Genomic DNA, 27,722 nt, shown 5'->3' with positions numbered 1-27,722 from the left:
AGCAAGTTACTAGGATTATGATAACAATACACGCATCACGTATCTTTCAGAGTATATGCATCATGTGCCCTCTAAAGACTTTGTGAAAATCAAAACGATAATAATATGCATCACATGTCCTCTAAGTAAGAGAGAATTTTTACTTCTGTAGGTACCTGCATTTTTTCAATCACAGTTTGTATGTGCTATTGTTTCCCCTTTTACAGATTGGATTGTTGAAACACTCCATCGACAGAAATTAAGCTAAGCATTTTCTTTCAAGTGCAGGTACTCCCATGTGGTGACTGCGTCAAATATTTGCAATTCTTTGTTAGTGTGCATGGCAGCCCAAGCATCCACCCTTACATGGCTATTGGATGTGCATACCATTCTAGCTAATCAAATTTGCCTTCATTATGTGGTGGTTCTTCAGAAAATGTGTTGAAATGAAGTTCTCTTATGAAAGCTGCCAATGTTGGAAAAATCCGTACCGCATTCAGCAACCCACCTATGTTCTGGGATTCCAATGTTTTCTAGCTAGTTTGAAGACCTGTTCTAGACACTGCCACATGATAATGATCCAGCCTATATTGACTTGATTATCATACCAAGTAGGAGAAACAAAATGGGACGAATCAAGACACTTCCAAGGGATGGTGTACTGGTCATGAGTGTACTGGGACGTCGGCACAAATAAGCCTTGATGCAAATAGGGAATCAGATCTAAACAGGAACAACAGCAGGTCACACCAATGCAGTAAAATATGGCCAACTGCAACAAATGCAAGGCAGCACACAGGATAAAATAGTCAGATGCCTCCAAAATGTAAAGGACGACTGGAGCTAGGTAGGCCTGGCTGGACAGAGACAAGCAGACAAGATTAAAACACACTGTCAGAGCTCCCAATGTCCCCATCTGACTCAGACTGATGCTTACAACCAGGAGATGGACACATAGAAAGGACATGAATACGACATGATTGCTAGCACGTAATAGACGAACAAGGAATACTGTTTATCAAGAATTCCTGATAAAGTGGAAGGATTGCTTAGAAAAGAGTTCAACATGGGAGCAAGTAAGCACAATCATAGATGGATTCCTAATTTAGGATTGGACCTTCCCAATTCTGTTTCCGAGGATGAAATTTTTCCTTCAAGGGGAGGAAGTGTCATGTCAATTAATGTGACATGAGGGGGGACATTATAAGAGCTGTGGCTATCCATGTCTCATAGAATATACATGTATAGGGTTCAAGGACACAACTATATTCACACATGAGATAAACATGTAAACGCAGACTAAGGCTAAACAGTTTATGAGCATAGGCCAACTAAAGTGTATAAACAGGAGCTAAAGCCAAGTGTGGGTAACATTTTCTTTGGTGGGCACCCCTACAACCTCACACTGCCCCACCCTCTGTGCTGCCTCACCCTCCACCTTGCCCACCTCTCGTGCTGCCTCTGCTGCCTGCCCTCTGCATCACCCCACTCCAGCCCATCCCCCTCTGCACTGCCCTGCTCCAGGCTGCCACCCTGCACCCTCTACCCCACCCATGCTGCCACCCACTGTCCACTGTATTACGGTTCAACCCCCTCCAGCCCATCCCCATCTATGCTGCCCTGCTACAAGCCACCACTCTGCACCCCCTGCTCCAGCCTGCCACCCTGCACCCTCTGCACCCCATGCAACCTCCACATCGCTTACCCAGCAGCCCCTGTTCCAGCCTGTGCTACCTGGCCCATGCCTTCAGCCCATCACTCTCTCCTACCATCAGCTGATGTCTCACACTGCCCCTTGACTCCACCCCCACCCCCCTTTTCTCTCTCGGCTCAAAAGCAGGCTCCTTATCAGCTGCTCCCTTTTTTGCAGCAGCATTACCCTCTAGACATCCAGGAGCTTACCCAAGTGGTCTTCAAAAAACACATGCAATGGAAACCTATGTTCCAATGCCGATGCACTCCATGGGTACCCCACAACCACAAGCCTTGAGAGTCATCCTCTCTAAGGAATAGCTTCAGGCAGTTCGCACTATAGAGAACAAACTAGAGGGGACCACTGTCTACAAACAAATAGTAGGGTCACTCCCCTTCCAAAGCACAGCTTTGAGACTAGCTTATGTCGACCTTAAGCAGCAGTATCAAAAAAATGACTAAGAGACTAGAGAGACAATAGGGTTTGCAGGGAGAAACACAAAGTGTGTATGGCAAACACAGAGAGAGAAGAGAAACTCAGAAACACAAGAAGAACACATTGTTGATTCATTGAATCATGCTATGAGAAGAAAAGTTGATACAACGGAGTCTAAGCTCAAAAGATGATTGCATTGTCTTGTCTAAATAAAGCAGCAGCACCTGTAGGAAATCTGCACAATGGTGCGAGCGAAACACAAGCCTTTGGGCAATGGGCTATCGAGGTAATCACTGGAAGGTGAAGGACAGCTATGGAGGGAGCGAACCACAATCATCCGATGCCATCAAAGATGAGGACGATGATCACCAGCTGTCGAGGCAGCAAACCACAGACCTTAGATTCTAGGGAGATAGCCTCAGCAGCAAACGCAAATCTCAAAGTGTGTCAGAGCTGTTAAACATAGGGAGAGCAGCCTAGATACTGACGCCAGGTGTTGGATGATGATGCTAGATGTGATGGATGTCCATAGGCATTAAAACACAAATACTAGGGGCTCAAGGTGCTGACGCCAAGCAGAAAAGGCTGACATCAGGTGCTTAAAGCTGACGCCAAGTGCAGAGAGCTAATACTAAGCAGAGCTAACTAGACTGCTAACACCCCCTGTTGGCGAAAGAGATCCAGAGTATGTCTCTTTCTTTTTTCAAACTCTTTCATCTACTCCAATGCAAGGTACACAAGTTTCTACTTTTGTCCCTTCTTCCTTTTTTACTTCTACTCCTTTGGAGCATTTTGATAAAGACCATGAGAAGGTTAGAGTTTAGTATGTTGATCATGGAAAAGGTTTCCTTGAAGATCAATTCTTGTATGTTAACACACGTAGAGGGGATTATAAGAAAAAGTATGGTAGCTCTTCTTCTACTTTTCCTTCTTTAAATTATGCTTCTCAAAGTCAAAATAAGTTTGGTGTTTCCTCTTCATTGCATTCTACATCTCCATCATCGTGTCAATTTCCACCACTAAGACAACAAAATCAATTTAATACATCTGCATCCACATCATTTACACCTCAATTTCAAAACCCACCCATCCCACCCACTTTTTCCATTGCATCTCCATTACCATTCACACGATTTACATTCCCCTTTTAGACACCGCATGTCACTTCACACATCACACTAGGGGATTCTTCAAACATCAGCACAATCTTAGAACCTCTACACATCTATTGGGGGGGTTTCATCCTTCACCTTACACACCTTTGGGATATTTACAGCATGGGATACATAACTAAGCTTATCGACATGTAGACCAGTTAATATCATAGTTTGCCACCGTGGAAATCCCTAGTGAACTCAAGTGTTGATCAAAGACAAGAGGTACCCAATCCAAACCTTGAAATCAAACCCCGCCCCTCGGTTGCCCCAGCAAAATAGGCAGGGTGATGGCAACTAAAATCAAGGGCAATGGAGAGGCTAGACCTACACTACCACTGGTCAACCATCACAGCTAGTATCATTCTCAACTCCAAAGGGCATGTCTAACTGGTTTGCAAGACATGAGGCCTACCTCATCTCCATGGAGACATCAAAGGATACAAGCTTAGACCACATTTGCGAATTACATCCTACTGATGATGAGGTGGCCTGCAGAGGCCCACTCTACACCATAGTTGATTACATACGTCTCATACTTCCATACGTGTATGGGTATGAAAGTATGATTGAAGTATGATTCAAACCCCTAGGCTGAATCATACGTTGCCCTAATTTTTGTCTTAAAATATTAGAAAAATATAAGAATGATAAGTTGAACCTTAATATGAATTGTAGACATTTCAAAAAAGCTTACACTTTGAAAAACAAGCATAAAAGACATTTAAATTTCACAAGGGGACTATGGATTTTGAGATTATGATCAGCCCACAAAGATCACAAAATGTCATGACTCATTGACTCATAAATTATAATTATAATCATCCCACTGAGAGCAAAAAATGTCATGACTCATAATACATCATAGTACTCTAGACTCTATAGAGGCCACTCGAGAGACTGAATACACAAAGGTCAAGACTTCGAATTGTAGACTTGTTGTGGCATGTAATACTCAAGTTGACTCATGAGTCATTTTCATCTCCAGCATCATCATCCACATCCTCATCCTCCTCACCCTCACCCTCACCCTCATCCCCATCCTCCACCTCATCCTGTCACACACTAGAGATACCAACACTTGATGCACCTATTGTCACAAGAGCTGAATTCTCATCATCTTCCTCTCTAATTTCCTGCAAAGCAAGCAGCCTTTCATTATCCTTTTCCTTTTTTAGCATTTCCAAGGTCACTTCTATCTTCTCAAATCCTCTTTCTTTCAGCTTACTTATGAGACGCAAATTGGTGTGTATAAAAACAAGCTTCTCCGTATTCTTTGGCTTAAGCTTGTTCCTTTTCTTCATATGAATGAGAGAAAAAGTGCTCCAATTTCTCTCACATGGTGAAGCACAAGTGCCTTGAGACAATATCCTAAGTGCCAAGCGCTGTAAATTTGGTGTCTCTGCCCCAAAAATTTCCCACCACTTCATACCTTGATGCATCCTCTTCTCATCCTTTGCAATAGGACACGCAAATGCACCTGACTCAAACTTATGCTTATCCAGTTCATCATATAACTCCCCTTGAGCACTTACATCATAGTTTGAAACATATTCAACTACATCCATCCAACCCTTACTCACCTCCCTGTCACTGTCAAGATTCTTTGCTCTCCAAACAGGATGGAGCATAATGTTAGAGATCATAGCCTGATCAGGGGATCAGGGGCAGCAGGGCAGGTTTGGTGGCAGTCTGCACAGTCAGACTGTGCAGTCGGACTGCCACGTGGCAGTCCAACTGCCTGCAGCCTAGTCGACTGCATTTAATGCAGCCGACCTGTTCTGGTTGCGCTCTATTTCTAGCGCCCTATTTTCTGGCAGATCTCGGCTATTTATACCCGACGTTCCCAGCAGTCTTACACACTTCTCTGACACAGATTACAGACCGGTGACACGCAGATTCCATCTCTGTTCACAGATTTCAGACAACAGACAGTGCAGACTGCAGCAGACTTCGAGGTGGACAGCAGGTTGCATCGTCGAGGTGGAGACACGCAGTCCAGCGCACTGCGCCCGTGTATATCTTTGTATTCAGCATTCTTTATACAGCAGATCTTCATCGTCCACTGTCTCTCTCTCTCTCTTCTCTCTCTGCGTTCTCTCTCTCTCAGTCCTACACTTCCGCACTGCTGCACTCTGACATGGTATCAAAGCAGTTTTTAAGGGCTGACTGAGCGCAGAATCGACCTGAAGAGGAGTTTCCATCACGACACAAATTTGCGTTTTTTGCGTTTAAGGGCAGACAGGAGGGCTGCGCCTTGGAACAAGGCTGAAACGAGTGTGGGCACACAGGAAAGGAGTACAGGTGGTGGATTTGTTGCTGTTTACTGCTGTTTGACGCGGAGAAAGTTTGAGTTTTCAGCCTACAAGTGCAGGTTTTGCTTTTTCATCGCCTCCGGCGGGTGAAGAAGCTTCAGGACGCGGAAGAGCCTTAGCAGGCTGAGTTTTCCCAGTCAGAGGGGGCTGCTTTTGCGTTTGTGAAGGCAATGCAGGTGAAGATGTCTACAGAGATGGACTTGGAGTTCCAGGCGATTATGGACCGGAAGGTGCCTGTCTTACCGGCTCTTCCTACATATCAGAAGCTCGACGGCGACAACTACCGCATTTGGCGCGCCATGATGTTGGCTATCCTTGAGTCCTATGATTTGGCGGAGTTGGTACAGGAGGAGATTGACCGGCCCTCGGTAAGAGATGAGTCCAAACTCTCTTCCGATGCTCGTGCGGAGTTGGCCAAGGCCCAGCCTCATTGGGACAAGCTGAATGCCATGATTCGATCCTTTCTCTTTCTATCATGCACTACAGCCGTGATCGCTCACATCGAGCACTTGACGGTGGCTTGGGAGATATGGCTGGAGCTTGATCAGATGTACAATCGGATGACCCTAATGAAGAGGGTTTCTTTGGAGGTACAGATGCGGACCTTGTCCGTCAATAAGTCTTCTTCGCTACGGGAACACATTAACAAGCTAAGGCAGCTACAGATGCAGGTTCAGAATGCGGAAAAGCCGATTTCCTCCGAAGACATGGCAATCACACTATTGTCCCAGTTGCCGCCACGATTCGGTACATTTTACTCTGCCCTTATTGCTTCGGGGCGAGAGTCTACTCTTCAGTGGGAAGAGTTGGTTCCTATGGTTTTGGACCAAGAGGAACAGTTAAAGGGACAGAATGCTTCCAAGTAGGAGGCGCTGACAGGTCAAGCCTCTCAGAAGAAGGGAAAGGACCAAAAGAAGAAGAAGGGGGATAACAAGTCCAAGAAGGACAAGGAGAAGGACAAGGACAAAGATTCCACATGCCACATTTGTGGAAAGACTGGCCATTGGAAGAAGGATTGCCCTGACAAAGACACGAAGGACACCAAGAAGAAGGACACCAAGGATTCTGGAGCGGTGGCTGCACCCTCATCAACTGCATTTCTTCATCTAGCTGTCATTGAGAACACTTCACCGAATGCTTCTGATGCTGCGATGACGGCTCCCCAGGCTCGAGAGTGGATTGTTGATAGTGGTGCCTCACGGCACATGACTCCTTCATCAGATGGTGTTGCCCAGCTGCGACCCTCGCGTGGGCAGATTCTCATTGGAGACAGCTCTTCAGTTTCTATTGCAGGTCGGGATAAGATGCAGCTTATTCCGGATGGACGAGGTGGTACCCATACCTCAGAGGTTTTGCATGTACCAGGATTAGGGTACCATCTCCTTTCAGTTCATAAGATTTGCTCCCTTGGCCTTTTGGTGGAGTTTGACAGTACTACGGTGCGAGTCCTTGATCGGGGATCGAGGAAGGTTCTCTCATCCGGATATGAGGAGAACGGCATTTACAAACTGAAGTCTTCCACCGCCCTCTCTACTCTTCTTCTTACCTCACAGTCACAGTCAGAATTATGGCATGCTCGGTTTGGTCACCTGAACTATGACTATCTTCGGAGGGCGTCACGTGGACAGCTTGTTCGAGGGTTGCCAGATATAGTGGTGAGCCAGCAGCCATGTGTCTCCTGCATTCGGGGGAAGCAGCATAGGGATGCCATTCCCCACACAGCTTCGCGGCGGTCTACTTCCCCGATGGAGCTAGTATCTACGGATCTATGTGGCCCTATGAGAAATGAGTCCCTGCGTGGAAGCTCGTACTTCATGCTGATCGTGGATGACTATAGCAGGATGACATGGGCCTACTTTTTGGCATTAAAGTCAGAAGCTTTCTCACACTTCAAGGATTGGCTTCTCTTTGAGGAGAACCGATCAGGCCGGAAGTTGAAGACCTTGCGATCCGACAAGGGAGGTGAATTTGTGTCTAATGAGTTTGCTCGGTTTTGTGTAGATAGAGGAATTCACCAGGAGTTTGCCAATACCAATACTCCTCAAGAAAACGGTATTCTTGAACGGAAGAACCGCAGTGTGATCGAGATGGCGCGCACCATGATGGAGCACCGACAGACCCCTCAGGTTCTGTGGGCCGAGGCTGTGGCTACTGCAGTCCACATCCTTAATCAATCCCCTACTTCGGCCGTGGAAGGGATGACCCCATTTGAGGCTTATTTTGGGACGAAGCCAGATGTTTCTTACTTTCGGGTCTATGGGTGTGATACCTATGTTCACATTCCCAAGGCTCACCGTGATAAATTTGAAGCGGCTTCCCGAAAACAGGTATTTGTTGGCTACAGCTCCCAGTCCCAAGGCTACCGACTGTATGATCCCGTCAAGCGGGATGTGTACACTAGCCGTGATGTGCGGTTTGTGGAGGTTCCGGCTACTTCACCGAGTGAGGAGCATCCCGTTCTTGGAGATCCAGGGGAGAGTTGGGCTCCTTCTACGGTTCCACTGGAGCCCCTGCCTTTTGATTATGATTCTGTTTCTGACACAGAGTCTACTGTTCCACCGGATACCTCTGAGGAGTTACTGCCGGTGGATATTCCAGAGTCTTCTACTGATGGAGAACGTCGAGGGGAGGTTCGGCCTCCTCCTCGCTGGGCCCGTGACACACTCCGTGATTCAGGGATCGAGGGGGTTCCTAAGGAGTGGGGACCGCAGGATGGTCCGCGGCGGTCACGGAGGCACCAAGCACACTCTACGGAGCTTGTTTGCTCCAACTATTGTTTGATGACCCGTGTTATGCACGATCGAGAGCCCACCTCCGTGAAGGAGGCTTTATAATCCGCCCCATGGAAGAAAGCTATGGAAGCTGAGTTGGAGGCTATTGAGAGGAATGGCACTTGGTCACTCGTGCCCCGCCCCCGAAGAAGAAGGTGATTGGAGTCAAGTGGGTCTTCAAGACCAAATACCTCAGTGATGGTACTTTGGATAAGCACAAGGCTCGCCTTGTTGCTAAAGGTTTTGCACAGCGCCCAGGTATTGACTGTCATGACACTTTTGCCCCCACAGCTCGTATGGCGACCATTAGAGTTGTTCTTGCTTTGGCTGGCTATAGGAGATGGCCTGTTTATCAGTTGGATGTGAAGTCGGCCTTCCTGAATGGTGATTTGAAGGAGGAGATCTATGTTGAGCAGCCTCCTGGCTTTGGTTCTTCAGATGGGAAAGTCTACAGGTTGAAGAAGGCCTTGTATGGCCTCAAGCAAGCTCCGTGTGCATGGAACGAGAAGATTGATTCGTTCCTCCAGTCTCAGTTGGGATATCGGCGGTCCAAGGCCAATCCGCAGCTGTATGTACACACTTCCGAGGATGGTTGTGTGCTGTTTGTATTATATGTTGATGATTTGATTGTCACAGGTGATACTGCACAGCAGGTCCAGGAGACGAAGTCAGCTTTACATCGGACGTTCGAGATGACAGATTTGGGTCTACTCCATTTCTTTTTGGGCCATGAGATTTATCAATCTCAGAGGGGGATCTTTATCTCTCAACAGAGATATGTACAGGAGCTCTTGGTGTCTTTTGAGATGGAGAATTGTCGGGCCCTCTCTACTCTGGATCCGAACTGGAAGTCCACTTCCCATTCAGCTTCTCCTTTGGCGGATGCGTCCCGCTATCGACAGTTGATTGGATCCTTGATTTGGCTTCTCAACACCAGGGTTGATCTATGTTTTGCTGTTGGGCTCTTGGCAGGGTTCATGAGTGAACCTAAGACGGTGCATTGGCAGGCTGCTCAGAGGATACTTCGGTATCTAAGGGGGACGTCTGATTTAGGGATTCATTACCCCGCAGGGACAGATGGGTCTGATCTTGTTCTTGCAGGTTGGAGCGACTCGGATTGGGCCGGTGACGTAGACCACAGGCGGTCTACTACAGGTTATTGTTTTACTTTGGGTGCAAGTGTTATTTCATGGAGTAGCAAGAAGCAGCCCACGGTAGCCCTTTCGTCTACTGAGGCGGAGTATCGGGCCACGTCTTCCACCACCTGTGAGGTTGTGTGGCTTCAGAGATTATTGGAGGAGCTTGGGTGCCCCCAGACTCGTCCTACATTGCTGCGATGTGACAATGAGAGTTGCATTGCCTTAGCAAGGAACCCTGTTTTTCATGCCCGGACGAAGCACATTGAGATCCAGTACCACTTCATCCGAGAAAAGCTTCTCGATGAGACCATCACTGTGGAGTATTGCAAGACGGAGGACAATCTTGCGGATTTGTTTACGAAGGCACTTCCTCAGGCTCTACTTCGGAGACATTCCAGATCCCTCAAGCTTCTGCCCTATCCAGGCTCTGAGAGGGGGTGTTAGAGATCATAGCCTGATCAGTGGATCAGGGGCAGCAGGGCAGGTTTGGTGGCAGTCTGCACAGTCAGACTGTGCAGTCGGACTGCCACGTGGCAGTCCGACTGCCTGCAGCCTAGTCGGCTGCATTTAATGCAGCCGACCTGTTCTGGTTGCGCTCTATTTCTGGCGCCCTATTTTCTGGCAGATCTCGGCTATTTATACCCAACGTTCCCAGCAGTCTTACACACTTCTCTGACGCAGATTACAGACCAGTGACGCGCAGATTCTATCTCTGTTCACAGATTTCAGACAGCAGACAGTGCAGACTGCAGCAGACTTCGAGGTGGACAGCAGGTTGCATCGTCGAGGTGGAGACACGCAGTCCAGCGCACTGCGCCCGTGTATATCTTTGTATTCAGCATTCTTTATACAGCAGATCTTCATCGTCCACTGTCTCTTTCTCTCTCTTCTCTCTCTGCGTTCTCTCTCTCTCAGTCCTACGCTTCCGCACCGCTGCACTCTGACACATAAAAGTAGCAGCATGCAATGGAGAGTGTATCATGTTGCATCGGTCTACACAAAGTGCCTTGACTTGCTATAGCTTGGAAGTAAAACCTCATGACTTTCAATCTTTTCTATCATGCAATCAGTGAGACACCAACCCCATGGTGGTACCCTCTCTATCAGCAAGACACAAAATCTTTAAAATTGGAGCACATAGCTTCACAATCATCTTGGCATTGGTCCAAAATGAAGAACCCAAGACAACAGATGAAACCTGCAAAGCCTTGGCACTTATGCTTGTTTTCTTTCTGCAATACTCACCATTAACAACCATGCGGATCCATTGAAGACTCTCTCATCCAACATGTTTGATAAATTGATAAACATATATGCAAACTGAGTATGTGATGTTTAAGCAATTCTTTTGAGCTGAACCTTCTATACAAAGCAAGAACTATGTTTTTTCGTGTGACAAATGTCACCAACCTGCACAACATCCTCCAAAATAGGCTTCACCCAAGAAAGTTCTCCAATATCCTCAAACAACAAATGAAGGCAATGGCATGTGCAACGGGTGTAAAAATGATTGGCCACTCTTGCTCAACCAAGTAACCAGAACGAACACAATTAGTTGCATTATCCATGCACACTTGGACTACATTTTGAGGCCCCACTTCAAGAATGGCATTGTTAAGAATTTCAAAGATATACTCTCCTAACCAACACTCACCACTTATATCAACTGATCGCAAGAATATGGAACCAAATATGCATGAAACCATTACGTTGATAATTGGTTGATGACATGCATTAGACCTCATCTTTTCCATTTCTCTCTGAGATCAAGCAAATTTCTTTTTCACACATTTGACCTCATCGTCCAATTCCTTGGTGTGCAAGTCATGGTATAAAGGGGCCTTGAAGCTTGAGCCAACATTTCCAATTGTCTTCACCATGTCAAGAAAGTAAGGACTAACTTTCATATAATATGCTTAGTGACTCCTCAACAACCTCCCATCTATCCTACACATTCAATCAGGGATGCTATCACCCTCAGTAGGATAGATGGTAGAAGGATGAGAGCCGCTAAATTGCATCAACTGGCCACATCAAAGAATGGTAGGCCAATCGGCAAAAGAGGCATCCAAACATTCGAAAGCCAACCATTCAGGGCGGAGTTGAATTACTATTGTTGGCAAATTGTACTTGAATGTCTCCACCACCATCATTCAAATGATAATAACATGGAGACAATGCAAGAGATAACTTTTTTATTTCTTTTTCTTTGATATTTTAGCTTAATGAGTCTAAATTTTATTTGACAACAATAAATGGGATTAGAAACAAAGTTTTTGAAAAGGAATCGAATGTCATTTATCTTTCCTAATATATGTTAGGTAGCTAAGCTTTAAAAACAAAGCTTTTAAAGAGAGATTGAATATAATGATCTTCTCCATAAAACTATCAAACATATTAATTTTATGATCCCTCCATGTGAAAAATTATGTGTATTATATTATCTAATCGACTGTAATATAATAAATAAATAGTACTATAATCAAAATACATATCCATGAACTTGTTAATAAGTAATATTGTTCAAACTAATAGATTGAAATAGGCTTTTCTTAAGGAATACATTATTCAAGAAAACTTGTATGGTTGATACTACGGTTCTCAGTTAATTCACGAATTCATATAGAAGATAGTTGATTGAGGCAATTCTTCTTCTTCTTCATCTAGAAATTCAAGATTGTAATTGTGAATGAGATTAAGAGTGAGATTGGGATCCCTTATCATGTATATGATATAAGCTCAGGGGTGATCAGGAGGTTCGAGCTCCATATTGGAGTGCATGTTGTGATGTTCCATTGTTCCTACTCTATAGACTTGATCAAATATTATATTGATTTCTCTTCTTCTCTATTTTCTCCATATGTATTTTTATTTTTTTCGATTCACTATGTGATTTATCATGATTATAAAGAAGTCATGTTACACAAGGAACCTAGAAGATCTACCAACCTTGAACCGAATATCTCATTTATGTTTACTTTATGGCTAATTATATAGCACACTTTGAGTCGGAGAGCTGGCAAGAGGCTCTAAACCACCCCCAATGGCGTGAGGCCATGGAAAAGAAGCTTGAGAGCATTGACCGAAATAAGACTTGCACTTTGGTGGATAGTTCGAACCATGAGAAAGTCATTGAGACCAAGTGGATTTTTAGGACTAAATTGAAAATTGATAAAACATTGAACAAATACAAAGTTCGCCTTATTGTACAAGGTTTTCGACAAAAACATGGCAAAGATTATAAGGAGACCTTCGCATCCACTGTACAAATGATATCATTCCATATGTTGGTTGCACTAGACACTCACCACGATTGGCTACTCTATCAAATGGATGTCAAAAGTGCCTTCCTGAACGGCTACTTGGAGAAGGAAGTCTAGGTTGAGCAATCTCCCGAATTTTCTTCTACGGACCATAAGGATAAGGTCTTTCATTTATGAAAAGCTCTTTATGGATTGCAGCAAGTGCCGCACTGCTAGTTCCATAGGACAGATGAGTTCCTTAGAACTCATGGTTATCATTCTAACCCTTATGATCCAAACTTACATGTCAAATCTACTTTACATAGGATCACAAGCTCAAATTATGCTATCATAGCAAATATAAAGATCCAAATTTATTCCATATTCGAGATGACTAACCTTGGTCAATTGTCCTATTTCTTGGAGATGGGGAGGTAGTTGGATCTAGGGACAGTATTTTCGTCTCATAGCAAAAATATGCCCTTCAGTTAGTTAAGTAGTATTACAATAATTAGACATAGCCTATGGCCATGCCTCTTGATCCCATTGTCAAGCTTTCTAAGGATTTCCTAAACCAGCCCTTCAATGTGCATAAGTATAGATTAGTTATAGGGAAATTGCTTTGGTTGATTCAAACTAGGCCAGATCTTGCATACTCTGTTTATTTACTTAGTCATTATTTCAATGCACCTAAGATGTTATATTGGATTGTTTGCATGTGTGTGTTAAGATATGTTCGGTATACTTATTCTTATGGTCTGCTTTATGGTTGTAGTTTGTTTTTATAAGGATACATTGATTCAAACTAGGCTGGAGATCTCAACACCTGACGTCCAATTGTGGCTATATCTTCTCTGTGGGTATGGCTCCCATCTCTTGGCCAAGCCATAAGCAAGAGATGATGGTTGCTTCCATAGTCAAGGTAGAGTATTGAGCCTTCTTTGACGGCACCACAGAGACTATCTACCTAAGGGGCTTATTGGCAACACTACATTTCCATATACTTCACCAACTATCCTCTGTTGTGACAACCAAAGTACTATTGCACTAGCTAGTAAACCTAGCATCAATCTACGTATGTGACACATTGGTATTCACTACTACTTCACCGGAGAGCAAGTTGAACCAAGCACAATTCGCTTTCACTCTCGGCCGTGAAAGCTATCATCGTCTCTTGCTTATGGCTGGCCCAAGAGATGGATGCCATGCCCAAGGTAAAGAGGTAGCCGCCATGGGAATGCCATGGGTCAGGATCTCCTATCCGATCAGAGTCAGTGTACTCTTGCAAACATAAACTAGAACCATAAGTTAAGCCATAAGAATAGATACATTGCAAATATCTCAAAACACGAAGACATACAATCGAATGTGACATTCTAGGTGCGCTGAAATACTAAGTAAGTAAGCTAAATCTGGCATAGTATAAATCAACCAAAGAAGCTTCTCTACCACAAATCTATAGGTGTGCTTGTCGAAGGGCTAACCTATGGTATCCTTAGAAAGATAAACAATGGGATTAAGAGGTGTGGCCACAAGCCGTGTTTGATCCGTGTAATATTGGTCCACTAATTGAAGAGCGTACTTCTACTATGACACAAAAATACTATCCCCTAGATCAAACTACTTCCATTCCCAAAAAATAAAACAACAAACAAAGATCTTTCATCTCAAAGGTAAGGCAAAGCTAGGCCTTTATTTTTGGTATGGCAAAGCTAGCGCAATCAACAGACCAAAGGATAACAACTGCGCAGTAGAAGCAAAGGTCTCTTCGTAGTCAATACCTTGCTTCTATCGAAACCCTTGCACCATAAGTTTATACTTGTCTAAAGTCCCATCAATCTTTAGCTTAGTCTTAAAAATCCCATCAATCTTTAGCTTAGTCTTAAAAATCCATTTCATCCCAATGACTTTCTTGTGGCTCGGACGATGCACCAAGGTCTAAGTCTCATTTCGATCAATACTCTCTAGCTCATTTTCCATGACCTCTTGTAATTGGGGATGCCGAAGCACCTGCTTCGACGGCTCAGAATGCGCTATGTAATCAATTGTAAACAAATGACGCAAATGTTTAAAGCAAAATACCCTAACATAGAAACATAAACAGAAACCGGACGACAAAGCATAGACTGATAAAAGAAACACAATTAGGGTTAGGGTTAGAGTAACTCAAAGACAATGAACACAGTGAATAAATGAAATGATATGACTAATAATAATACGATGCGCATACAGCAAACACACTATGCAGTGAATGAATACTGAACCTCGAACTCCTGTATCTCTAGGATCAGGGCAGGAGTAATGAGCTGGAGAGTGTGTCGTACTCCGAACGGATCCCGAATCGCAGCAAGGCAACCTCCGAATGTCGAACACCAGCAAACGCAGCAGTGAGAAGCTGGATCTGATGCAGACAGCAGTGAGAAGAGAAAAAGACTAAAAACAGAGCCTACAGGAGAGAGAGACTAAAAACACTGGCAGGACAGCCGGCAGGAGAGAGAAATACTAAAAACGGAGCCTACAGGAGAGAAAAACTAAAAATGCAAGCAAGACAGCCTGCAAGAGAGAGAAAGACTAAAAATAGAGTCTGTAGGAGAGAGAAAGACTGAAAACGCAGGCTGGACAGCCTGCAGGAGAGAGAAAGACTGCAACGACTGCAGACAGGAGAGAGAAAACTGTCAGGGCGGCAACTGGAGCCTGCAAACGCAACAGTTTGTTGGTGTGGCAGGCTATACGACAGCAATGCAGATGAACAACAGTCAGTCGCCAGGCAGAAACAGCAGCAATCAGCGTGTGGAGGGCTGGAAACAGGCGCCAGACTATAGGGAACAGTGATGGACAGCAAGGGCTGAGATGTCCTCCGTGACCGGGGTGTGGGCAGCAAGCTGGTAACACCTAAAACTTGCAAAAACGAGATTATAAAAGAGTGAAGGGTTGACTACCAATTTATAGAAAATTAGGGTTCTAGATCCTCTCCCACTTAACTTTCTCGATCCGCTTCCCGTTTTAGGGGTTTGGCTAAAATAAGCCTAAGATAAGTATGTTTTGGGACTGTTTAAGTGGCTAAGTACATTTCTTAGCACAACACCCCCTCTTAGTCCCAAAATAGAGCGAGAAAAGTAGGCCCGCCTAAATTTTGATTTACCCCAAGGCATCCCACCCCAAAGCAGCCAAGGCATTGGACAAAAGGTGGACGTCGGTTGCCCAGTGACCTACCAAGACTACAGAGGCAATGGATATCTTACCAAGGGAACCCAAGTGATCACCCCAAAGAGGTCAGGGCACCGCACCAAGGGTGCTCATCAGCTATCCAAGGGCCTACCAAGGCCTACAAAGGCGAATGGAATCAACAATGGACTTTTTTTTTTCTTTTTTTCTTTTTGAAAAGTATTTTGAAAATACATAAGTATTATAGGGGTAGCAGCCGATTAAGTGACAGATAGGAAAAGATAAAGAGAGTTTTAAACCCAAGTTATTCACAAAACTAGCAAGCCAATCCCTCGCACTGACGAGGATAAGTGTCTAAGGATGATAAACGTGAGTGTGTGTGCCAATCATGTGTTGAATATGTCCAAGTGCCCTTTTACAATCAGGTCATCCTGATAGTGCGGATGAAGTTACAAATGCCCATAATACAATACAAAAGAATAAGTGAATGTAATGTCTAAAAAACTGTAAGCATCATCACTGTCACGATCAAGAGTAGAAGCCGCTCCCTCTTAAACTGGAAGGAAAAGCAAGAGGGAAGCACCCTCTCCCCGTCAAGCTAAAGAAGTAGGGGAGGGTGTACCCAAGCCGATCCTAGGTAGCATGTACTGAAGAACCGGCCGGTTGACCGCTTTGGTCAAGATATCTGCAAAATTACTTGATGAAGGCACAAACTCTAGGCGAATAGTGCCTAGCTCAACCTACTCTCTGGAAAAGTGAAAGTGGACTCCCACATGCCGTGTCCGTGGTGTGATGATCGGATTGCCCGCAAGGGCAATAGCACTCTGATTCTCGTAGTAGACAATTGTGGGAGAGTCACATGGAAAATGAACCGCCGCTAGTAAACTCCTCAGATAGATGGCCTCGGTGGTGCCATCGAAGAGAGCCCGGTACTCAGCTTCGGCCATGGAAGCCGCCACCGTCTCTTGCTTACGGCTGGACCAAGAAATGGGAGCCGTGCCCAAGGTAAAGAGGTAGCCGCCATGGGAACATCGGGTGTCGAATTTCCTGCCCAATCAGAATCAGTGTACCCCTACAAACATAAACCAGAACCATATGTCAAGCCATAAGAAAAAGTACACCGCAAATAATGCAACACACGAAGACATGCAATCCAATGTGACATCCTAGGTGCTGTGAAATACTGATTGAGTATGCTAACTGAGTACGCTAAATCTGGCCTAGTGTGAATTAACCAAAGAAGTTTTCCTACGACAGAACGATAGGAGTGTGCATCAAAGGGCCGTCCTAGGGTATCCTTCGACAAGTGGACAGTAGGATCAATAGGCGTGGCCACTAGCTGTGTCTGATCCGAAGTGTACTGTTCAACAAGATGAAGTGCGTACTTCTGCTGTGACACAAAAATACATCCTCCAGAAAGAACTACCTCCATCCCCAAAAAATAAGACAACAAACCAAGGTCTGTCATTTCAAATGTAGCTTTAAGCTTAGCCTTAATTTCCACTATATCAGCAGAATTTGAACCTGTGATGAGTAAGTCATCAACATATAGCAAGAAATAGCTAATCCCCTCTGGAGTAGATCAAACATATAAGTTCGGGTCATAAGGGATAGAATGGTATCCATGAGTCTATAAGAACTCATCCATTCTATGGAACCAAGACCGCGGCGCTTGCTTCAGCCCATAAAGAGCTTTCTACAAGCAGAATACCATATCCCTAGGGTTCCCTAAGGGAAAGCCCAATGGCTGCTCCACATAGACTTCCTCCTCCAAGTATCCATTTAGGAAGGCACTCTTGGCATCCATCTGATGTATCGGCTAGCCGTGGTGAGCAACAAGCGCGAGTAGCAACCGAAAGGAAGTCAACCATGTAGTAGGGGCAAAGGTCTCTTCATAATCAATGCCGTGCTTCTGTCAAAACCCTTGCACTACAAGGCAAGCCTTGTACTTGTCTAAAGTCCCATCAGCTTTTAGCTTTGTCCGAAAAATCCACTTTGTCCCGATGATTTTCTTGTGGCTCGGATGATCCACCAATGTCCAAGTCTCATTTTGGTCAATACTCTCTAGCTCCCTTTCCATGGCCTCTCGCTATTGAGGGTGTTGAAGAGCCTCCTGCCAGGTATTCGGCTCAGAATGTGCTATGTAATCAGCTGTAAACATCGATGCAAATGATACATGAGGAGCAAGCGGGGTAGATCTTCTAGGTCCCTCCGGAGTGGAATCCGATGGTAGGATCCCCGAATCCCACATGGTCTGCTAGTACCAGCGAGGTAACGGGTCTCGCGAAGGGGGCCTGGGAGGTGAAGAAACTGCAGGAATGTCAGAGCGGGAAGTAGACCAGGCTCAGTAGGCACGATCTCTGATGATGTGGAAGAAGGAAGCAGATCGGAATCCAGTGCAAAAGACTGCACAATATCCCTCTCGTCAAAGACGACATCCCGCCTAACAATCACCTTGTTTGTCCGAGGATCGAACAAACGATAGGCTTTCGCTTCAAAGGAATATCCCACAAAAATAAGGAGATCAGCTCGGAGAGTAAGCTTTCCTATCTTGTCATCAGGCGTATGTGTGTGTACGCACGACACCCGAAGACTCTAAAATGGGAAATAACAGGCTGAGAGCCAAAAAATGCCTCATACGGGGTCTTCTGAGGAAGAGCCGCAGTCGAGCACTGGTTGAGGATATACACCGAAGTGTTAACAGCCTCGACCAAAAGGCGCTCAAGAAGCTCTACTATGAACAGCATAGAGCATGCCATTTCCATGATTGTGCGGTTCCTACGCTCTACGACTCCATTCTGAGAGGGGGAGTTGGTAGAGGTGAGCTGGCGAGAAATGCTATGCTTCTGTAGAAACTCGAAAAACTCGTGGGAGACAAACTCGCCACCGCTATCACTCCTCATACACCCAACACGACGACCAGTCTGGTTATGAACCAGCAGCACCCAGGCAGAAAAATATGTGAAAGCATCTAACTTACGCTTGAGGAAGTACACCCACATGTATCGAGAATGATCATCCACGATCAAAAAGAAGTACAACGCGGCGTTCAAAGCAACAGCGGATGTCGGCCCACAAAGATCAACGTGAATCAATCTAAGAGGCTCCTCGGCTCTATATGTAGACTACTAAGGAAATGGGATACAGTACTGCTTCCCGAGCTGACAGGCTTTACAGACATCTCGAGCTAGCTTCAGGTGTGGAAGGCCCCCAACTAGCTCACGGCGTGACAACTCATAAAGTGAGTCATAACCAAGATGCCCTAAGCGAAAATGCCAAAGACGCTCCTTGTGCGTAAGCTCCCGAGATGTAGCTAAGACCTGGAAGCTATGGAACACGGAGCCTTCGGCGGTCGGCTCGGTCAGAAAGTGTGTCATGTGGTATAGACCATTAGGCTGTGCCTCATCGCGAGCAATCACTAAACCAGTCAGAGAGTCAAGGACCTCGACTATGGTCGCTGTAAAGAAAACTGCTCGCCCCAACCGGCAAAGCTGCTGAATAGATAACAAGTTCACCCCAAGCTGAGGGACATGATATATATTGTCCAGCGAAGCTTGATCCGAACCCTTGTCAGTGGCAAAACTGACGCAACCTTGAGCCTAAATCTTGACAGAGAAGTTGTTTCCTACACGGACCCGTCCGACTGTAGGGGCTCAGGTACTGAAAATGTCCTCTATAGGAGTCATGTGATGTGTAGCTCCACTATCCACAATCCAAACTGGAGCTGAAGTGCTCGGCTGTGACGAGTGGACCTCTGCAGTAACCTCGTCGGGAGGCAACTCACAGATGTGGACGAGACTCGCATCCGATGTCACTATGGAGACGATATGGGCCTCTACAGACTAGTCAGACAAGCCCTCTGGAGTTGAGAACGTTGTCGACTGAGATGACTGTGTGGTGGCAGTGTGAGTCTGACCTTTAAACTGGCCCTCGCCATCACCTTACCTCCCCTGCTCAAGGTTGTTCGACTAAGGAGCGGGGATCTGAGACTTAGGTTTTGGTGCTGTGCCTCGTGCCTTTGATCGACACTCATTGTCAAAATGACCAGCCTTTTGACAATGTTGACAATACCTATTCTTTTTAGGTACATTCTGCCACCCAGGTTTGAGTTGTGATGACTGGGAGTTTCCTTGAGAATCCCCAGATTGATTTAGCTTTTGAGTTTGATTTTGATTTTGAGTGGAGGTTTGGTTTGGTTTGCCCTTCCCTTGTTGCCCTTTCTGAGAATGAGCAAGAAGAGCCCCCTCTGAAGAGGAATTCATATGAAACTAATCGAACAACCGTACGTAATGCAATAGCTGACACTCAAATTCATAGAATGTAGGCATGGTAGGCTTTGAAACTATTCCTTCCACAAAATTGAAGTATTTCTTGGAGAGTTTATTTAGGAATAATGGGACCTGATCGTCAGAGGACTTGGGAGTCCCCATAGTGGAGAATTCAGCGAGGAGACATCAATACTCAACCAACTTGACTTTCAAGTCATCCCGGTCAGTGATTTTGAAAAGCTGAAACTCATGGTCAAGATTAATACGACGGGTCCTATCTCGAGCTGCATAGCGGTCAGTCAAGTGTGCCTATCGCTTTGACACTAGGTCAAAATGCTGAAGCTGAGAATGAAACTCTGGGAATAAGCCTTGCATTAGCTCGACAATAGCGAAGGCATTCCTAGCCTTCCATGAGCGGACGATCTCTTATGGAACAAATGTGGGATCAGGTTGGGGTTCCAACCCCTGCACTAGATCCCATAGGTTCTGTGAATCAATGACATCTCTCATTAAATTCGACTAAGTAGTAAAGTTTCACCCGTTAAAACGAGTCTTGTCATTAAATGCATTCTTGACAGAAGATGAGCTAGAACCATGAGGTGTCGGGTGGGTGGAGTAAGATGATGGTGGGAAAGATGGTGGAGGTGAGAGTGTCTTATAAGAGTAAGAAGAAGAAGGAAGAGGTGGGTAGGCAGAAGTAGGCTGTGAGTGTCCAATGAGTGCTGATTGATGCGGAGGCACTAGAACATGAATGTTTTCATAAGGTGCCGGTGTAGATGGAGGCACTGGGACACAGTAGCCTTGTCCAAAGTAAGGCTGGGACACAGCATTATAACCAGAAGGTCCACTAGGCAATGCTATGGAGGCAAACTGTGGAGGCAACTGATCGACACTCGGGAGAGACTAAGTGGGATACCCAGACTGCAATGATCCCGAAAGTGTGTATGAGGTAGGTGGAACACCGCCCGGCTGAAAGGATGAGGTCCTAAAGAATGTGCCTATGTTTCCATAACCCCCCGGTGTGATGTGCGGTGCGACATGAGGTGTCTGAAATGGAAATGTAAATGGTGTAAATGGAAGGGGTGAAGCAATGGAAGAATGTGGTGGGATGGATGGGTTTTGAAAGTAAGATATATGAGGTGCAAATTCTTTTTGTTCATTTTTATTATTTAAAGACTGAAAATGAAACTGTGAAGATGATGATACACCATGTAATGAAGTGAAAGGAACACCAAATTCAATCTGATTATGTGAAGTAGACGGAAAAGAAGGAATGACAGAAAAAGAGTTACTTAGCTTTTCTTATAATCACCACAACGTGTGTTAACATACAAGAATTGGTCCTCTACAAGGCCTTTTCCGTAGTCAACAGACTGGACTCTTTCTTCCACATGATTTCTACTCCGAATCTTGCTCTCCAAGAGGGGGGCCCATCCCTGATGGAGGTCTCGACGGCCCTGCAACATCATCAGACTTACGCGCAACATCTGAAGAGTGAAATCCATGCATACCTTCATTTAGAAGCTTTTCTTGAAGGGCAATCCTTCGGTCAAGCTCCTCAATCTTTTTTTGTCGATAGGCTATGATCAGTTTATATTCCTCAGAGATCAGCTTGCCTATCTTTTCTTCCATGTACTCAGATGTTTCTCCCACCATGTCGGAACTTTATGGAGCAAGCTGATCGGCCCACTCTCGCTCGGTTCTCGGCATAGGCTGATCTGGAGACTAAATCGGTGTTGATGTGTTCGAAGTCATTTGAACCTACTGTTGTTCTTGCTTCTCGCGAAGAGCTTTCAGATCAAAGGCCTAGGTTTCTCAGAGAGTACCAAACTCTGATGCCATGTAAAGAAAAATACTCTAACACGGAAACATAAACAGAAACCATACGACAAAGCACAGACTGATAAAAAAAACACAGTTAGGGTTAGGGTTAGAGTAACTCAAAGACAATGAACACAATGAATAAATAAAATGATATGACTACTAATAATACGATGCTCATACAGCAAACACACTATGCAGTGAATGAATACTGAACCTCGAACTCCTGTATCTCTAAGATTAGGGCAGGGATAATGAGCTGGAGAGTGTGTTATACTCCGAACGGATCCCGAATCGCAACAAGGCAGCCTTCGGATGTCGAATACCAGCAAACAGTAGTGAGAAGCTAGATCTGATATAGACAGCAGTGAGAAGAGAGAAAGACTAAAAACGGAGCCTGCATGACAGAGAAAGATTGAAAACGCAGGCAAGACAGTCTGCAGGAGAGAGAAAGACTAAAAACGGAGCCTGCAGGAGAGAGAAAGACTAAAAACGCAAGCAGGACAGCCTGCAAGAGAGAAAGACTGCAGCGACTGCAGACAAGAGAGAGAAAACTGTCAGGACGGCAGCTGGATTCTGCAAACACAGCAGTTTGCTGGCATGGCAGGCTGTACGACAGCAGTGCAGATGAACAGCAGTCAGTCACCAGGCAGAAACAGCAACAATCAGTGTGTGGAGGGCTGGAAACAGGCACCAGACTGTAGGGAACAGTGATTGACAGCAAGGGCTGAGATGTCCTCTGTGACCGGGGTGTAGGCAGCAAGCTGGTAACACCTGAAACCTGCAAAAACGAGATTATAAAAGAGTGGAGGGCTGGCTGCCAATTTATAGAAAATTAGGGTTCTAGATCCTCTCCCACTTAACTTTCTCGATCTGCTTCCCATTTTAGGGTTTTGGCTAAAATAAGCCTAAAATAAGCATATTTTGGGGCTGTTTAAGTGGCTAAGTGCATTTCTTAGCACAACAAGATGAAGCCTGAGATGCAAGCCGGGTAGATTTTCTAGGGCCCTCCAGAGTGGCATCCGGTGGAAGAATCCCCGAATTCCACATGGTCTGTTGGTATCACAACGAGGTAACAAGTCTCGGGGAGGGGCTTAGGAGCTTAAGGATCTACGGGTGGTCCAGGAGCGAGAAGTAGACCCAACTCAGAAGGCACTATCTCTGAAGGAATAATGTAAGGAAAGGGTTTGGAATCTTGTACAGAAGACTACACAATGTCCCTCTCATCAAACACTACAACTCTCCCAACGATCACCTTGTTTGTCCAAGAATCAAACAGATAATAGGCTTTCGCTTCGAAGGACTATCCAACAAAAATCAAGAGATCAACTCAAGGAGTAAGCTTGTCTATTTTATCATCAGGGGTGTGTGTGTAAGCATGACTCCCAAAGACTCTAAAGTGGAAAACTACAGGCCAAGAGCCAAAGAATGCCACATACAAAGTCCTTTGAGGGATGGCCACAGTTCGGTACCGGTTGAGAATGTATACAAAAGTGTTAACAGCCTCAACTCAACGGCGCTCACAGAGCTCTCTTGCAAATAGCATATAGCGTCCCATGTTCATGATGGTCCAGTTTCTACGCTCTACAACTCCATTCTATGAAGGAGAGTTGGTAGAGGTAAGCTGGTGTGAAATACCATAGTTCTATAGAAACTCGAAAAACTTATGGAAGGTAAACTCGCCCCGACTATCACTCCTCATGCATCCTACACAACAACCAATCTAGTTATGCACCAACAACACCCAAGTAGAAAATAATGGAAAGGCATCAAACTTACGCTTAAGAAAGTACATCCACCTATAACGAGAATGATCGTCCACGATCAAAAAGAAATGCACGGCACTGTTCAAGGAAGCAGTGGATATCGGCCCATAAAGATCAACATGAATCAATCTAAGAGGCGCCTCAGCTTTGTGTAGACTGATGAGGGAAGGGGGTATGGTGTTGTTTCCCAAGTTGACAAGCTTTACAGACATCCTGCAATAGCTTCAAGCAAGGAAGGCCATCAACCATCTGTTGATACAACAACTCATAAAACAAGAGTCATATCCAAGATGTCCTAAGTGAAAATGTCAAAGATACTCAATGCTCGTAGGCTCTCCTATAGCCGCTAAAGCCTGGAAGTAGTGGAACTCAAAGCCCTCAACTGTCAGCTTGAAAAGAAATTGTATCATGCGGTACAAACCACAAGGCTATCTTGCCGCGAGCAATCACTAAACCAATCTAAGAGTCAAGGACCTCGATTGTGATCGCTATCAAGAACACTGCTCGGTCCAACTGACAAAGCTGCTAAATGGATAACAAGTTCAACCCTAGCTGGGAGACATAGTATACATCATCCAGCATAGCGTGGTCCAAACCTCGGTCAATGAAAAATTTGACGCAACCATGAGTCTGAATCATGATCAAGGAGTTGTTTCCAACTCAGGCATGCTCGACTATAGGGACTCGGAAAATGAAAATGTAGATGAAGATGTCTTGTGAGGCCGAGACTGAGTTTCAGGCAATCATGGACTGGAAGCCGTCCTATCGGCTCTTCCTTCAAATCAAAAGCTTGATAGTGAGAACTATCGCATCTGGCGGATTATGATGCTTGCCATATTGGAGTCCTATGATTTGGCGGAGCTTGTTACAGAGGCTATCAATCGTCCTTCTTCACGAGACAAGTCCAAACTCTTTTTCAGTGAGAAGGCGGAGTTGGCAAAGGCTCAAGCACATTGGGATAAACTCAATACACGCATTCGCTCATTTTTATTTCTCTCATGTACTACAGCTGTTATCTCTCACATAGAGCATTTGACGGTGGCTAGGGAGATATGGCTGGAGTTGGATCAAATGTATAATCGGATGACCATCATGAAGCGTGTGTCTTTGGAAGTGTAAATGAGGACTATGAGTGTCAACAAGTCATCATCCATGTGGAAGCATCTCAACAAGCTAAGGCAGCTTTAGATGCAGGTTCAAAACTCATGGAAAGTGATCACTTCTAAAGACGTGGCGATAACTCTTCTTTCACAATTACCGCCTTGGTTCAGTGGTTTTTATTCCGCCTTGATTGCTTCAGGGCGGTTTGAGACTCTTCGGCGGGAAGAGTTGGTTCCTATGGTCTTGGACTAAGAGGAGCAACTGAAAGGCACCAATGCTTCGAAATATGAAGCTTTGGTTGGTCAATCCTCTCAGAAAAAGGGGAAGGACCAAAAGAAGAAGGAGGAAGACAAATCTAAGAAGGACAAAGACAAGGAGTCTACTTGTTACATTTGTGATAAAGCAGGTCACTGGAAGAAGGATTGCCCCGACAAGGAGAAGAAGGAGAAGGAGAAAAAGGAGAAATCTTCAAAGGATTCCAAAGCGGTAGCTGCTCCCTCATCAGCTGCTTTTCTCCATTTGGAGGTGGTTAAGGATTCGACTATGCTGGCTTCCGATACTGCGTTGATCGCCCCATTTACTCAAGAGTGGATTGTTGACAGTGGTGCCTCTAGGCACATGTCTCCCTCTTCAGCCCAATGTTACTCATTTGCGGCCTTCTCATGGTCAGATTCTTATTGGAGATAGTTCGTCTATTCCTATTCAGGGACGGGGCAACATGCATCTTATTCCAAATGGGGGTGGTGGTGCCCATGCTTCTAAGGTACTTTATGTACCGGCTTTGGGGTATCATATTCTCTCGGTGCACAAGATTTGTGCCCTCGGCCTCTTTGGTAATTTGATGTGGATTCTTTTTGGATTCTTGATCGAGGATCGAGAGCAGTTCTTTTTTCAGGTTATGAGGAGAATGGAGCATACAAGTTGTGGTCTTCTTCTGCCTTGACTTCTCTTCTTCTTACCTCTCAAACATAGTCCAAGCTTTGGCATGCTCAGTTTGGTCACCTCAATTATGAATACCTTTCGGAAGGCGTCTAAGGACCAGTTTGTTCGAGGTTTGCCAGATATTGTGGTGAGTCAGTAGCCTTGTGTATCCTGCATCCATGGGAAGCAAACTCGTGATGTTGTTCCCAGCAAAGCTTCAAGGCGGTCTTTAGCACCCTTGGAGCTTGTTTCCACCGATCTTTGTGGACCGATGAGGAAAGAATCCCTTCGAGGGAGTTTGTATTTCATGCTCATAGTAGATGATTACAGCAGGATAACATAGGCCTATTTCTTAAAGCTGAAGTCGAAGGCTTTCTCCAACTTCAAGGATTGGTTGCTCTTTGAGGAGAACCGATCGGGGCGGAAGCTAAAGACCTTGATAAGAGCGGAGAATTTGTTTCTAATGAGTTTGCTTGGTTTTGTGCGGATCATGGCATACACTAGGAGTTTGCTGATACAAACACCCCTTAGGATAATGGCATTTTGGAGCGGAAGAATCGCACTGTGATCGAGATGGCCCGCCGTACTATGATGGAGCATTGTCAAACACCTTAGAGCCTATGGGCTGAGATTGTGGCTACTTCAGTTCACATCCTTAATCGTTCCCCTACTTCCGTTGTTGTTCGTATAACTTCTTTTGAGGCGTACTTTGGATCCAAACCTGATGTTTCTTATTTTAGGGTTTTTGGGTGTGATGCTTATCTTCGCATCCTGAAGACATAGCGTGACAAAGTTGAAGTGCCTTCCAAAAGACGGGTGTTTGTGGGCTATAGCTCACAATCTCAAGGCTTCCGATTGTATGATCCTGTTGAGGACTCTTCTTCGGATGAGGAGCCTACTACCCATGTCAGGATTGTGGGAGAGAAGGAAGCAGTCTCACTTGTAGCTTTCTTGCTTACACAATGGGGGAATACACACAGAGGTGGAGGCTGAAAATAGTTTTCCTCTTCTTAGTTGTATAAGCCAAAAGAACTCGCATACAAAGAAATAGAAGAACCCTATATACGGGTCTCAAACCAAAGACAACTAACTAAGGTGGCATACTAACTGAGCCATGAACTAGAGTAGATAAGGATAGTTGTCATCTAGCTATTATTCATGGGCGGTGTACCAACCTCATCTACAACTGACAAGTCGGTGACATAAATGCACAACGGTCACCCTGGCATATCACGAGGGGAGCTCGATATCTCAACACTCCCCCTCGAGCTCAATCCCAATTCCTGCATACCAAGCAGGTCTCTGAACTTGCGCAGCTTCTCTGCGCCCAATGCCTTCGTAAATATGTCAGCTACCTGATCCTCTGTGCTGACATAAACTAGATCAATAAGAACTAGTAAAACCCTCTCCCGCACATAGTGATAATACACCTCAATGTGCTTTGTTCTAGCATGATAGACTGGGTTATTTGCCAAGTGTATACTGCTCATGTTGTCACAATAAATGACAACTGGCCCATCTGTAGGCTGATGCATATCATAAAGTAGCTTATGCAACCAAGCTACCTCACATGCAGCCATTGTTGCACCCCTGTACTCAGCCTCTGTGCTGGACAAGGCAACTATAGGCTGTTTCTTGCTGCTCCAAGTGACTGCAGCACTCCCAAAAGAGAACACATATCCACTGGTAGATCGTCTATCAGAAATGCTACCAGCCCAATCAGCATCAGTGTATCCATGCAACTGTATCTGAACCCCAGTCTCATAAAATAGTCCATACTGCAATGTGGACTTCACATACCTGAGTATACGTCTAGCGGCATCCAAATGTGGTTTCCTTGGAGCCTGCATAAACTGACTTACCAATCCAACAGCATAGCTCAAATCTGGCCTGGTAATAGTCATATAAATCAAGCTTCCTACCATGTGTATGTACATAGTAGGGTCTTCCAG

General features: G+C 45.1%; 1 protein-coding gene, 1 long non-coding RNA gene and 1 pseudogene across 3 annotated transcripts in view; 1 reads left to right on the top strand and 2 right to left on the bottom strand.

Moving 5' to 3' along the window:
• LOC148033750 (uncharacterized) overlaps positions 1-27,722 on the top strand; it is a 91,931-nt gene that overhangs the window by 35,264 nt on the left and 28,945 nt on the right. Inside the window, exon 3 of one of the 2 annotated variants that reach the window (XR_015691370.1) lies at positions 268-1,266. The exons of the other annotated variant lie outside the window; for it this stretch is intronic. This is a non-coding gene — a long non-coding RNA (uncharacterized LOC148033750). Of the gene's footprint in view, positions 1-267; positions 1,267-27,722 lie in introns of those variants that run through there. 2 annotated transcript variants of the gene reach the window in all.
• Positions 1-27,722, bottom strand: part of LOC148033751 (uncharacterized) — a 241,557-nt gene that overhangs the window by 184,920 nt on the left and 28,915 nt on the right. The window lies entirely within an intron of this gene.
• Positions 4,227-10,468, bottom strand: LOC148033752 (uncharacterized; annotated as a pseudogene).

Source organism: Lygodium microphyllum, chromosome 7 (assembly GCF_053477565.2).
Source record: "Lygodium microphyllum isolate KBCC chromosome 7, Lygodium_microphyllum_v1.1.10, whole genome shotgun sequence".
Classification (NCBI taxonomy): Eukaryota; Viridiplantae; Streptophyta; class Polypodiopsida; order Schizaeales; family Lygodiaceae; genus Lygodium; species Lygodium microphyllum.
This window is presented reverse-complemented; position numbering and strand designations above follow the sequence as displayed.